This window comes from Solenopsis invicta, chromosome 7 (genome assembly GCF_016802725.1).
Source record: "Solenopsis invicta isolate M01_SB chromosome 7, UNIL_Sinv_3.0, whole genome shotgun sequence".
In the NCBI taxonomy this organism is placed as follows: Eukaryota; Metazoa; Arthropoda; class Insecta; order Hymenoptera; family Formicidae; genus Solenopsis; species Solenopsis invicta.
In genome coordinates, this window is record NC_052670.1 from 19,028,757 (window position 1) to 19,040,907 (window position 12,151).

General features: G+C 30.8%; 2 protein-coding genes across 3 annotated transcripts in view; both read left to right on the top strand.

Annotated features, from left to right (window-relative positions):
* LOC105205336 overlaps positions 1-887 on the top strand; it is a 37,807-nt gene extending 36,920 nt beyond the window's left edge. The window contains exon 8 of the transcript XR_005575233.1: positions 762-887. The gene's annotated coding sequence lies outside the window, so the exon portion shown is untranslated. The remainder of the gene's footprint in view (positions 1-761) is intronic.
* Positions 888-930: 43 nt separating this feature from the next.
* LOC113003150 (dentin sialophosphoprotein-like) overlaps positions 931-12,151 on the top strand; it is a 56,578-nt gene continuing 45,357 nt past the window's right edge. The window contains exons 1-3 of one of the 2 annotated variants that reach the window (XM_039451908.1): positions 931-982; positions 1,081-1,165; positions 1,790-1,928. The gene's annotated coding sequence lies outside the window, so the exon portion shown is untranslated. Of the gene's footprint in view, positions 983-1,009; positions 1,166-1,789; positions 1,929-12,151 lie in introns of those variants that run through there. The other variant, XM_039451907.1, reaches the window with a different exon arrangement.

Here is a 12,151-nt window from a genome sequence, read left to right on the forward strand (position 1 = left end):
GTGATTATTGATTTTCAATAATCACTACACCATTACAAAAATAATAGTGCAGTCGTAATCGTAGTGACTATTGGGCTCAAATAATCTTTCAATAGTTCTGTGCAATAGTTCGTCCCAATAATCCGCGAAAAAACTATGACGAATAATCCAATAGTTTTATTAATAGCTTTACTAATAGTTACAATAGTTCATTTCCGGAAGGGCTGTCTGGGGAAGGTAAGAATCCGTATTTAGAATGCGTCTCTAAAGTTGTCAGCGCAAGTTTTCGTCATTTTATCTTTATTATATATTAGATAAATTATAATATGTATAAAGTTTGTTTTTTTATGATTATTTATTATTTTTTTATTACTTAACTTATATAATTTTTTGCTCTTTTTCTTCATAAAGTTATTATTAACTATTTCTTTATTGAGCTTTTTGGTCTGATGTATGTATCTTCTAGTACAGTCGTGAACTAAAAGGTTGCAACACATTTTCTTCGATGTCATCAATCGGCAAACGTAATTGGTTGGATCCACAGGTAAGAACCAATTACGTTCGCCGTTCGATGAGCAAGTCTACATTTCAAAAATCATCGAAGAAAATGTGTTGCAACCTTTTAACTCACGACTGTACGCACAAGACAGGCGATAACTTGTTTAAAAAATTTATTATTTGTCTCTGTACATATGGTATCTGTTAGTTTGTCAAATATTTTTATACTTCTGTTAAAAAGATTTCCATGAAATTCCATTAAAATTCTTTCTCCATGATAACAGCTGTTATTAACCGAAATGAAGGTGGCCATAATGCTTTTTGGGACATATTTCTGATTGGTCTAAGAGTGGCCATTATTTGGACGACTGCGCATCCACGGGAATGTTTTACCTTGTATTCTTACACGGTTGTCTGATTAGAGTGCTGACCGGCCGTAAACACGGTTTTACGTAGTCCGTTTGGGACGAATGTAATTGGACGTGTTAATGCAGAAATTGATCAGGTTCGGTTATTTTGCAAGTACAATATATGAAATATTAAGTAGGTATTAATCTGGATTTTTTCTCTGTTTTTGTGTTAACAACTGAATTGTTTTTGAAGTTGCAGATGCTGATTAGGAGAGTTACAAATCCTGTTTTGAAAAATTATTCTACAAATGATGACCAAGAACGCAATCAGATACGTCGTAAGTTTAAGTTTAATTAATTAACGGTATTAGATATTAGACAAAACAATAAAAAAAATATTAAAAGTACAAAATTAAAGTAAGATGGTTATTATGTGTGTATTGTATTTCATAGATATGGACTTAAGTTACGTATAACATCTAGTTCTTTAGAAGTGTTTTACAAATAATAAATAAAAACTTCTATTTTCGTTTATTTACATTATTTTATTACACGATACTTTTAATTAAAAACAAAGAAAATTCTTTACAACCTTAACTGTAAAGTTATAATTTTTTTTTGCAATCTTATAACGTAAATCTTCTAACGTATGTATTTAAATTTATAACAACCAGAACCAATGACTGAAGAGGGATTTTTAACGTACTTTAAATGCCTTAAAAATAAGTTGAACCACATTATTAATTTGTTGCAAGATTGTGGTATAAATGTAGAAAAAGAAAAAGGTCTTTTACCAAAGTTTCCTTTAAAAACTGTTACACAATTAGAAGAATTTGAAATAAACCTCGTTGAGTCGTTAGAAACACAACATCAATATGTAAGATTATTTGTAATATTATACAAAAGAAAACTTATTTATTATAATTAAAAATATTAATATTTATATTATGATGTATTTACAGATTCATGAGATAAAACTCATTGGAGGATCCAGGCAAATACCAGAGCCACACTTTGTTTTTTTGTGTCAGATAAACTGACTATTCTTGGTCCGAAAGACACTTAAATTTAAAGAAACCTTAATTTCTCAACTTATTGTTGGTGAGTTAATAAGTATTTTATTTTTTAGTTTTTGATAAATATGCAGTTTGAATACACATCGATTTCATTGACCTTAATATATGTTATAGAGATAAGGATACTCATTAACTTTTTCTTATAAATTAATTGGGATCTCATATATTTTTGTCGAATAATACATTATCCATCACATAAAAGGTATCATATAATAAAAATAATAAAATTTTGAAAATAAGTTTTATGTCGAAAACTATATAAAATCCCTGATTAATTTAGAAGAAAAAGTGGTAAATATATCGAATAGGGGAGGCTGCCCCGATGACCTTGACCTTGACATATGTTGTCAAGGTCATGACCCTGAGTAACGCCCAACAAGTTTTAGCCGTCGCTTGCCCTTCGTTAAAAAGTTATAATCATAACAAGTTTATGAAAATTAAAAGCGATAACTACACATATACTCACATATACATATAAAAATATGGTACAGAGAACGCGCGGGCGAGGGAGGGGCTCGGCCCCTCCTCCTGCACCCCCTCCTTGTATTTTTTCTAACCCAACCTACCCCTATTTTTGTCGAAATTTGTAATAATATTAGATTTTAAATTATGGGTTAAGTTACGCGAGCACACGCACACGCACACTGCGTGGAACAGTACTAATAGCTTGTAAGATCAGCTTCATTCCGCGTGGAACGTCGATGGCCCGTTTCATATGTATTTTGACGATATTCCTTGTGTCTAGTTGTAGTCAGATACTCAATACGCAAACATGTGACTTCACGAGTTTCTGCGTATAACCGATAATAACGACGATTTAATATCATATGTGTGTGAAAAAAGTGTTATTAGACAAAACATTGAATGCCCACGATGTAAGCGTCTTCTTAATTTTGTGCAGGGAGACAACAAATTATTGTTTCACTGCACAGGAAATTATTATAAAATTGTTCGTGGGAGAAAAAGACAAAAAAAACATGTAATTTCAAATTAAGCCCATTGAATGGGACATTCTTCTTTCGTTTTCATTTGGGCTTAGATAAAGCGTGTCGTTTTATAGCATACTTTTTAATGTTACATCCACCCCGACAACAGTTTTTGCAATTTGAATTAAATATGAGTCCAAATAGTGTTGTTGATTGGACCAATTTTTGTCGAGAGGTAAATAAATAAATATAATTATTTTATTAATTTTTCTATTACTTTCTATATCTAAACTTTCTAATATTTTAGTTGCGAGTTCCTGAACCACCCAGAGTTATATCTTGATCCAACCATTGCTCAATGGTTGGATCAAGATATAACTTTGGGTGGTTCAGGAAAAATAGTGGAAATTGACGAGGCCAAGATAGGAAAACGAAAATATAATCGTGGCCGTATCGTACGAGGACAGTGGGTTTTTGGAGCTTATGAACGTGATAGCGGTCGTATTTTCGTGATTCCCGTGAAAGATCGTACGGAATCTACTTTAATAAAGGAAATACGTGATCACATATTACCAGGGACAATAATACATAGTGACTGTTGGCGTGGATATACTTCTATAAGTCAACATAATTATATTCATGCTTGTGTAAATCATTCGCAAAATTTTGTTGACCCAGTAACGGGTTGCCATACCCAAAATATTGAAAGAATATGGCGTGATATGCGTGGTGCAATTCTTCGCTATGGAATATCACAAAAGCATTATAAATTTTATCTCGCCGAATTTTTATTTAAAAGAATTTATCCTTTTGATGATAGAATTGACGCATTTTTTTAAATTATGAAAGATATGTATCCACTTAGTAATAATATTGATGAATAAAGTATGTATATAAAACTAAAATTGGTAAAAAAAACTCTGAAAAACTCAAATATTTACATGTAGTACAGAGAAAGCATAGGCGGGGGAGGGGCTCCGCCCCACCCCCTGCACCACCCCCTGTATTTTTTCTAACCTAACCTAACCTTATTTTAGTTGTAATTTGGCCAAGGATATCCAATTGACCACGTTACAATATTAGATTTAAAATTAAACTAAAATAGAATTAGGAATTAGGTTGGGTTAGGAAAAATACGGGGAGAGGGTGCAGGGGGAGGGGCGAAGCCCCTCCCCCGCCCACGCGTTTTCGGTACTACATTTTTATGTGTATATGTGAATATATGTGAATATATGTGAGTATATGTGTAGTTGTCGCTCTTAATTTTAATAAACTTTTTATGATTATAACTTTTTAACGAAGGGCGAGCGACGGCTAAAACTTGTTGGGCGTTACTCAGGGTCATGACCTTGACAACATATGTCAAGGTCAAGGTCATCGGGACAGCCTCCCCTATTCGATATATTTACTTTTATATTTTTAATCACATCTCAATATTAAACTTTCTTCAAAAATTTTATATTTAATTATAAAATTGTATGTTTTCTTTCCAGAAACCATTTTGAAAGTAATAAAATGTTTCTAGAAATAACATATAGAAACATCTTAAATAACCAAGCGTGATTTTGCATGTTAAGTAAACTAATACACTTCACGAGTTGTTGTGAAATTGTCGTCAATTTGTTGACACCGAAGTCCTATATGCAAACTGAGTTCATAACAAGAGAGCAAAAATATATATCATCAGTTAATGAAATTTTAAGAGCAAACATTTATGAACAATAACACGTCATACTGACAGCAAACTGACGGCTCGTTATGAATTCGCATTCGTATATTATAATGACAACAACATAAGAACAAAATGATGGCACTTATAATATCAAAAGTTTGTCACAAGAAGCAGAATACTGATGAATATTGTTGAAATTCCTAAATTGCAGCTTGTTAAAACAGTTTGTTGACATGACAATATTCGGTCCCGCCGTGTGTAAGGCCCCACGCGAACAAATGAGTGCTAGCGCTACCGCTAGGCGGCCACGCCGCTGGTGATTTCTTGTGAGTCGAATGCGGCCACAGGCGTTATATCTAAGCGCCACCGCGGCCGACTCACTAGCTCACCCTTCGGTGTGAAAAAGCTGCTTGTTGTAACCTCGAGACGAATACTCGCTCTCATTCTTTTCAAATGTGACGTGTGTGTGTGGAATGCTGTTCCACATAAAATTTTATATTTTTACATGTAAATAGTTAACTTGTTTTCATATTAAATTTAAGGCATTTATATGTTTGCAAATCTTGCCATCATGTTGCTGTCATCATACTGTATATCACGGATACCACATCGTGATAAATTGTTTTCATGTTGTCATCAATATGCCGTCAATATACTGTTAAACGCGGACAGCAAACTGATGGACAGTTGCCATCATACACCATGTTGCTACCATACGTATATTCTTTGAGTATAATGAAGTAATGCCATCAAGATGCTATCAATTTGCCATCATCTAATTTAGAATTTATATGAGGGCAAGATTTCACACATTATGAGGAAGCACCTTGTCCCTAGTTGCTCATATCTTCTAATACAGCGAGATTAATACACATTTTATTAAATTACATTTAATATTCATTTTGTATATGTAGGGTGATTCATAATGCTTAGAACAACTATTTACCATAAGAGATGACTTACCGACTGTACTCCATGTAATTTATATGGAGTAAAACCAGTAAGTCATCTCTCATGGTAAATAGTTGTTCCAACCATTATGAATCACCCTGTATATAATGTATTAATTTGAATTTGATATTTTTATAAAAAATCAAAAAATGCTTTTTCCATTAAAAAATTGTCAATGATTACTTTTTAAAATCTGGTAGAAAATTCGTAAGCGTATCAAAAAAACCACAACAGTTTTAATAAAACAATTGTTCCAGTATTTCCGTTTTGTTGTATTATATTTGTCATCTTGATTTTTTAAAATCATGATTTTTTAAATCTGATATTAGATTCGTAATCAGCAACTTAAAAAACCCATGAATAACGACTATCGAAAAGATTCAACAAAAATTTGTTGCTATAAAATGTTATTATAGTATCATACTTTTTTAGTAGGTGAGTAATCAATTTGACCTCTATATTTCTAAAATCAATCATATTCTCAACGTAAAATTGTAAAAATAAAAATAGAAAAGTAAGAAAAAAATTCTTTTCGTGAAAATAAGAATATGAAACAATAAAATTAATTTTACAGTTGGAAAATTCTGGGATTTATTTGCATTATAGAATATAATAAGCATTTTAGAAGATAAATATAAGATCTTAAATCTTTATAATTTAACTTAAATCTTTATAATTTTGTTTAAAAATTTTTGGAAATATAAAAAATAATGCTGCATTATTTAAATAGTATAAATAGAATCCGAAAGTTCGTACAAAATCACATGTCATACGCTGAGCACTGGCTGAGCGTGTTGTATGCGCGCGTGCATGTGTATTGCATTCAGCAGACCACATGGTAGTCGAAAATTGATGATTGCTACATACATAACTCATGCTCACAATTAGTAGTGCTTAGTACGTAACATGAGATCTTGCACGAACTTTCAAGCCCTAATTAGGCAATAAGTATAATTGTTAATATTCTTTTATTTATGTATCTTTTTATAAAATCTTTTAAAATTTGCATTTAAAAATAAAATATATAACATAAATAATAAAATAAAATTAATAAAATCATGATGAATGCAGAATATGTGTATATTTTGTTACTAGAAATACTCTTACTCGCGTAGACAAATGGCATACTGTGCATCGTATAGGTCTTTTAGAATCCACTGTACTAATACATCAATTATATATTTACACATGTCAAAATTTTATGATAATGTTTTTGTTTATAGAAAAAAATATTGTACAATATATCAAACGATCTGAACGGAAAGTTTGACGTGGGTCTCCAGAGAACCAAATAGCATGGATATGTTAACATGCAATTTTATGCACGCATGCATATAGATATCTTAAATATCTTGTTTAGTGTCATATAGCGTGTTTTATTCTTTCATTGTTTCATTTAATGAATGTTTGCAATGCTATAACTGTAGTTATAATTTTTATTTTATTCTAACTTATTTTGAATAATTTTAATATTATGTTTATAGTAATAATTGCAATATCCGATTTTCGGACATTATTATCAGATATGTGAATTCGGCTCGTTTAAATTCGAACGATTTCATAGCCTATTATGGCTTTGTATATTTGACTGGTACTAGTATATACCGCACGTACATTATTTCTGCCGAATGATATAATTCAATTAAAGTGACAGCGGTATGTAAACTGACAAGGGGAGGACGCGGTGACTCACTCTGGATTTCGACCCTAATTTTTTTAATTATTCTAGAGGTGAAAAAAAGTTTACGTCTCCCGGCGTTTGATTGAATAAGTCTTAATTTTGAAGTAATAAATTTATGAAAATTGGCCATACCGCCGCGCGACGTATAAGCCTTCCCGGTAACTCCTGCCAACCAGTGCACTTGATTCCGTGAGTTAGATACTTGCTTCACAATCATAAAATCCGGGTTCACTCCGGGTAAGCAATAATTTTTTTTTTTTTAAGTGTTTTTATTTATTTTTATTTATTTTAATGATATTGATATAGTATGTAAATTTTTGAAATAGAAAATTTAATTTAATATCACATTCTAAACATTAATTTAAATTTAATTCTAAGGTGATTTTAATTCAAGTAATAATTAAAATAATAAATAATAATAATAATATAGATACGTTGCTTTTATATGTTATCCATTACGAATAACTTATTATTATTACTTATTTATTATATATTTCAAATATTACTTGAATTAAAATTCCCTTAAAATTAAATTTAAATTAATGTTTAGAATGTGATATTAAATTAAATTTTCTATTTCAAAAATTTGTACACTATATCAATATCATCAAAATAAATAAACATAAATAAACACTCATTAAAAAAAAATTATTGCCCACTTCCAGGAGCGAACCCGGATCTTATAATTATAAAGCAAGCACCTAACTCAAGGAGCCAACTGCACTGGTTGGAAGGAGAGTTACCGGGAAGGCCCATACGGCGCGCCGCGGTATGGCCAATTTTCACAAATATATTATTTCAAAACTAAGGCCTATTCAATCAAACGCCGGGAGACGAAAACTTTTTTTTATCTCTAGAATAATTTAAAAAATTGGGGTCAAAATCCCAGGGTGAGTCACCGCGTTCTCTCCTTGTGAGTTAATTGGAGCATACGTACTGAACCTTATGCGAGTCAGCGAGTTCCACACATACGAGATTATCAGATCTCAGTAACGGCTGGAATGATCAAGTTCTGAGTAGTCTTAATCGATAGCTTAGGGGCAAATTGTATAATAAAAGTGTTTTTATTTTTTCTCTCCGTGCCCTACGAGCGGAGATATCGCGACGCAAAGTCTAAATTTCGACGTTTTACATGTAAAATATATCGTCATTGTCGTCGTCGCCTTTCAGGAATTCTCCCTTTCACATTTTCGACACGAGTGACGCTGGCATACATCAGTCAGTCGTATGCGACTTGTGGTGTACTTGTGGTGTATGTGGTGTAGTACTTCTTGATCATCATCATAGCCGCCGTGACAGGTTCTTTAACCTGATATTTATTCGTCAATCGTTAACAATAATCTTGGTTCGCGGGGCAGTCCGACACTTTTTCAATCAAATTTGTCTGTTTCGTGTAAAAATGCATCGAATTGATCGAGTCTATTCATCAACATAGAAGGTCGCAGGTAAGTTATACGTTATATAAGTTATATTTGCCAATCAATTTACTTCTTGTAAATATAAAAAAAAAAACAGAATGTTATTAGAATGTTTGTTTCATGTAATTTAATATCTTGTATATTAGTTTATATTTGTTGAAATAAATCTGTATGTATTATAAAAATTGAAAATGAGATATCGTATATTACTATGTCAATCATACGTTGTATTATAACACTTGGCGTTGCGCATCAAATTTTCCAAGTGTTATAACACATGATTGACAAAGTGTACATGAATATTGTAACAAAACAAAGCTAATTATATGGAATGCGCGTTATTAATTCTGTCTTTGTACGAATTTTGAAAGTTTGCAACGCTTGGAAGGCGTATCGCGTCGTGCGTACTAATCAATCATAAATATGTATAATTGCTGGTGTTGCTGTCAACAAATGCGTCCCAGATAAGTTTCAAATTAAACACATCTTTATTTCTCATATAGAAAATCACGTACGTGAATACTTTGTGTTACATTTCATTTACAGGAAATGGTCAGAGGAATGGAAGGTGAAAGAAAGATTTTCATATACGTATAGAAGGAAAGAAAAAAGAACGGGGACAAGGAAAGAGTCCAAAGTTAAAAATCAGAGAGAGAGAGAGAGATTGAAGGACAATAAAGTAGGAATAAAATAAAAGGGAAAAAAAGGAAATAAAGAAGACAGAGAAGGCAAACATTTCTAAATGAAGTATAAAAGAAATTACAAGTGCAATTGAACATGGATTTGAAGGTTATTTTTAATAATTGGTAAATATCATATCATATATATTTTCAGATTTTGTGTAATAGAAATGAAAATTTATTTAATCGAAAATCTCTTTAGTAAAGATTTCAAAAAATCTACAATGAGGATAAAGAAAAGAAGAGGAATGAAATAATGTAAGAAGAAAGGAGAAAGAATTGTGAGAGAGTAAAATAGGAAAAAAATAGAAAGAAGAAAGGAATTTAAGAAGGCAGGAAGGTAAAGATTTTTAAATAAAGAACAAAAGAAATTAAGAATGCAATTGAACTCGAATTTGATGGTCTTTTTTTAATAAGAGGGGGAATATTACATGATATTTTGATATTTTATATTATAAAAATGAAAATTTCTTTAACCGAACATTATCTCTTTTAGTACAGATTTTAAACATGTGTAATGAAGGTAGAGAAACGAAGACAAATGATATAATGTAAGAAGGACGGAGAAATAATCGTGAGAGTGTAAAATAGGAATAAAATAGAAATGAGAAAGGAATTAAAAAAGGCGTAGATATACAGATTTTTAAATAAAAGACGAAAGAAATTAAGGCGATGCTGGACAACATATATATATGTGCTTATTTTTATTCCGGCTTTTCTCTTAATTGGCTTTATTGATCTCAAAATCCTTTTACAATTAAAGTAGTGACAAAAATATTTGCCGGAAACTATAATTCAATACGAAAAACGAAAGTTGATTAGAAAATTATAGTTTAATTATCGGCATTTGCAGCTGACTCGTGACAACATGTGCCCCATATAAAAGTTTTAGACTTGGTATGTATAAAAAATAAGTAGTTTATGGCGAGTAGAATAAATGAAAGAACAATACGACGCTTGCAGAATGATCCTAGAAGTTCTAGTATAAGAGAAAGGCCTGAATAAAGTTTGTTTATGTAATTTTCACATATATTGATGCAAAGAGCATAAATTGCGTTCATGGTAGTTCAGAAATCCTGCATTAGAGGCGCTAAAGTAAAAAAAACAAGGAAAGATGAGTGCGTTTGACAAAGAGCGCTAGCCTATTCCCCTTACTCTTTGCCTCACGCGCGACCCGAGTTTGTAGAAGAAAAATCTGCAATAATCTGAAATACCGACGTCGAATGAGTTTCACCGTCAGTCCAGCATCGCCTTAAGAGTGCAATCTTACACGAGTTTGAAGATATTTTTTAATAATTGGTAAATATCATATTATATTTTGAGATTTTTTATTATAGAAATGAAAATTTCTTTAATCGAACGTAATCTCTTTTAGTAGATTTTAAAAAATGTGCAGTGAAGATAGAGAAACGAAGAAGATTGAAATAATGTAAGAAGGAAGGAGGAAAAAATGTGAGAGTGTAAAATAGAAAGAAAGTAGAACGGAAAAAGGAGGCGGAAAAGGTAAAGATTTTTAAATAAAGGACGAAAGAAATTAAGAATGCAATTAAACACGAGTTTGAAGATTCTTTTAATAATGGATGAATATCACATAGTATTTTAACATTTTAATGTAAAAAGGAATGAGGCAGAATTGAAGAACCGTAAAATAGGAATAACATAGAAGGGAAAAAAGAAATAAAGGAGGCGGAGAAGGTAAAGATTTTTAAATGATGTATAAAGGAAGTTATGAGTGCAATCGAACATGGATTTGAAGATTATTTTTAATAACGGTTAAATATCATACCATATATATTTTCAGATTTTGTGTAACAAAAATGAAAATTTATTTAATCGAAAATTATCTCTTTTAGTACAGATTTTTAAAAATGTGCAATGAAGGTAGAGAAACAAAGAAAAATGATATAATGTAATAAGGAAGGAGGAAGAATTGTGAGAGTATAAAATATTAAAAAAATAGAAGGGAGAAAGGAATTAAAGAGGGCGGAGAAGGTACAGATTTTTTTAATAAGAGACGAAAAAAATTAAAAGTGCAATTGAACACGAGTTTGAAAATTTTTTTTAATAATGGGTAAATATTATATCATATTTTGAGATTTTGTGTCATAGAAATGAAAATTTTTTTAATTGAACATAATCTTTTTTAGTAAAGATTTTAAAAAATGTGCAATGAAGGTGGAGAAACGAAGAGGAATGAAATAATGTAAGAAGGAAGGAGGAAGAATTGTGAGAGTGAAAAGTAGGTAAAAAAAAGAAAGGAAAAAGTAATTAAAGTAGGTGGAGAAAATAAAGATTTTTAATAAAAAACGAAAGAAATTAAAAATGCAATTAAACACTAATTTGAAGATTTTTTAATAATGGGTAAATATCACATAGTATTTTGACATTTTGTGATTTAAAAAAAATGTGCAATGAAGGTAGAGAAACGAAGAGGAATGAAATAATGTAAGAACGAAAGAGGAAGAATTGTGAGAGTGTAAAATAGAAATAAAATAGACAGAAGAAAGGAATTAAAGAAGGCGGAGAAGGTATAGATTTTTAAATAAAGACGAAAAAAATTAAAAATGCAATTGAACACGAGTTGGAAGATTTTTGTTTTTAATAATGGATAAATATATCAGATTTTGTGATATAGAAATGAAAATTTCTTTAATCGAACATTATCTCCTTTAGTAAAGATTTTAAAAATGAGCAGAAGGTAAAGAAAAGAAAACAAATGGAATAATATAAAAAGGAATGAAAAAGAATTGTGACAGTGAAAAAGAGAAAAAAAATAGAAAGGCGAAAGTGTTATGTTTGTGACTCACTATGTCTGTGTCTAAAAATCTAGTACTATTTGTATCTTTATATTAAGTTGGTAACACAGATAGAGAACGAGTATTTTGAATATGTATTATATGTACACTCAAGGACTTTAATT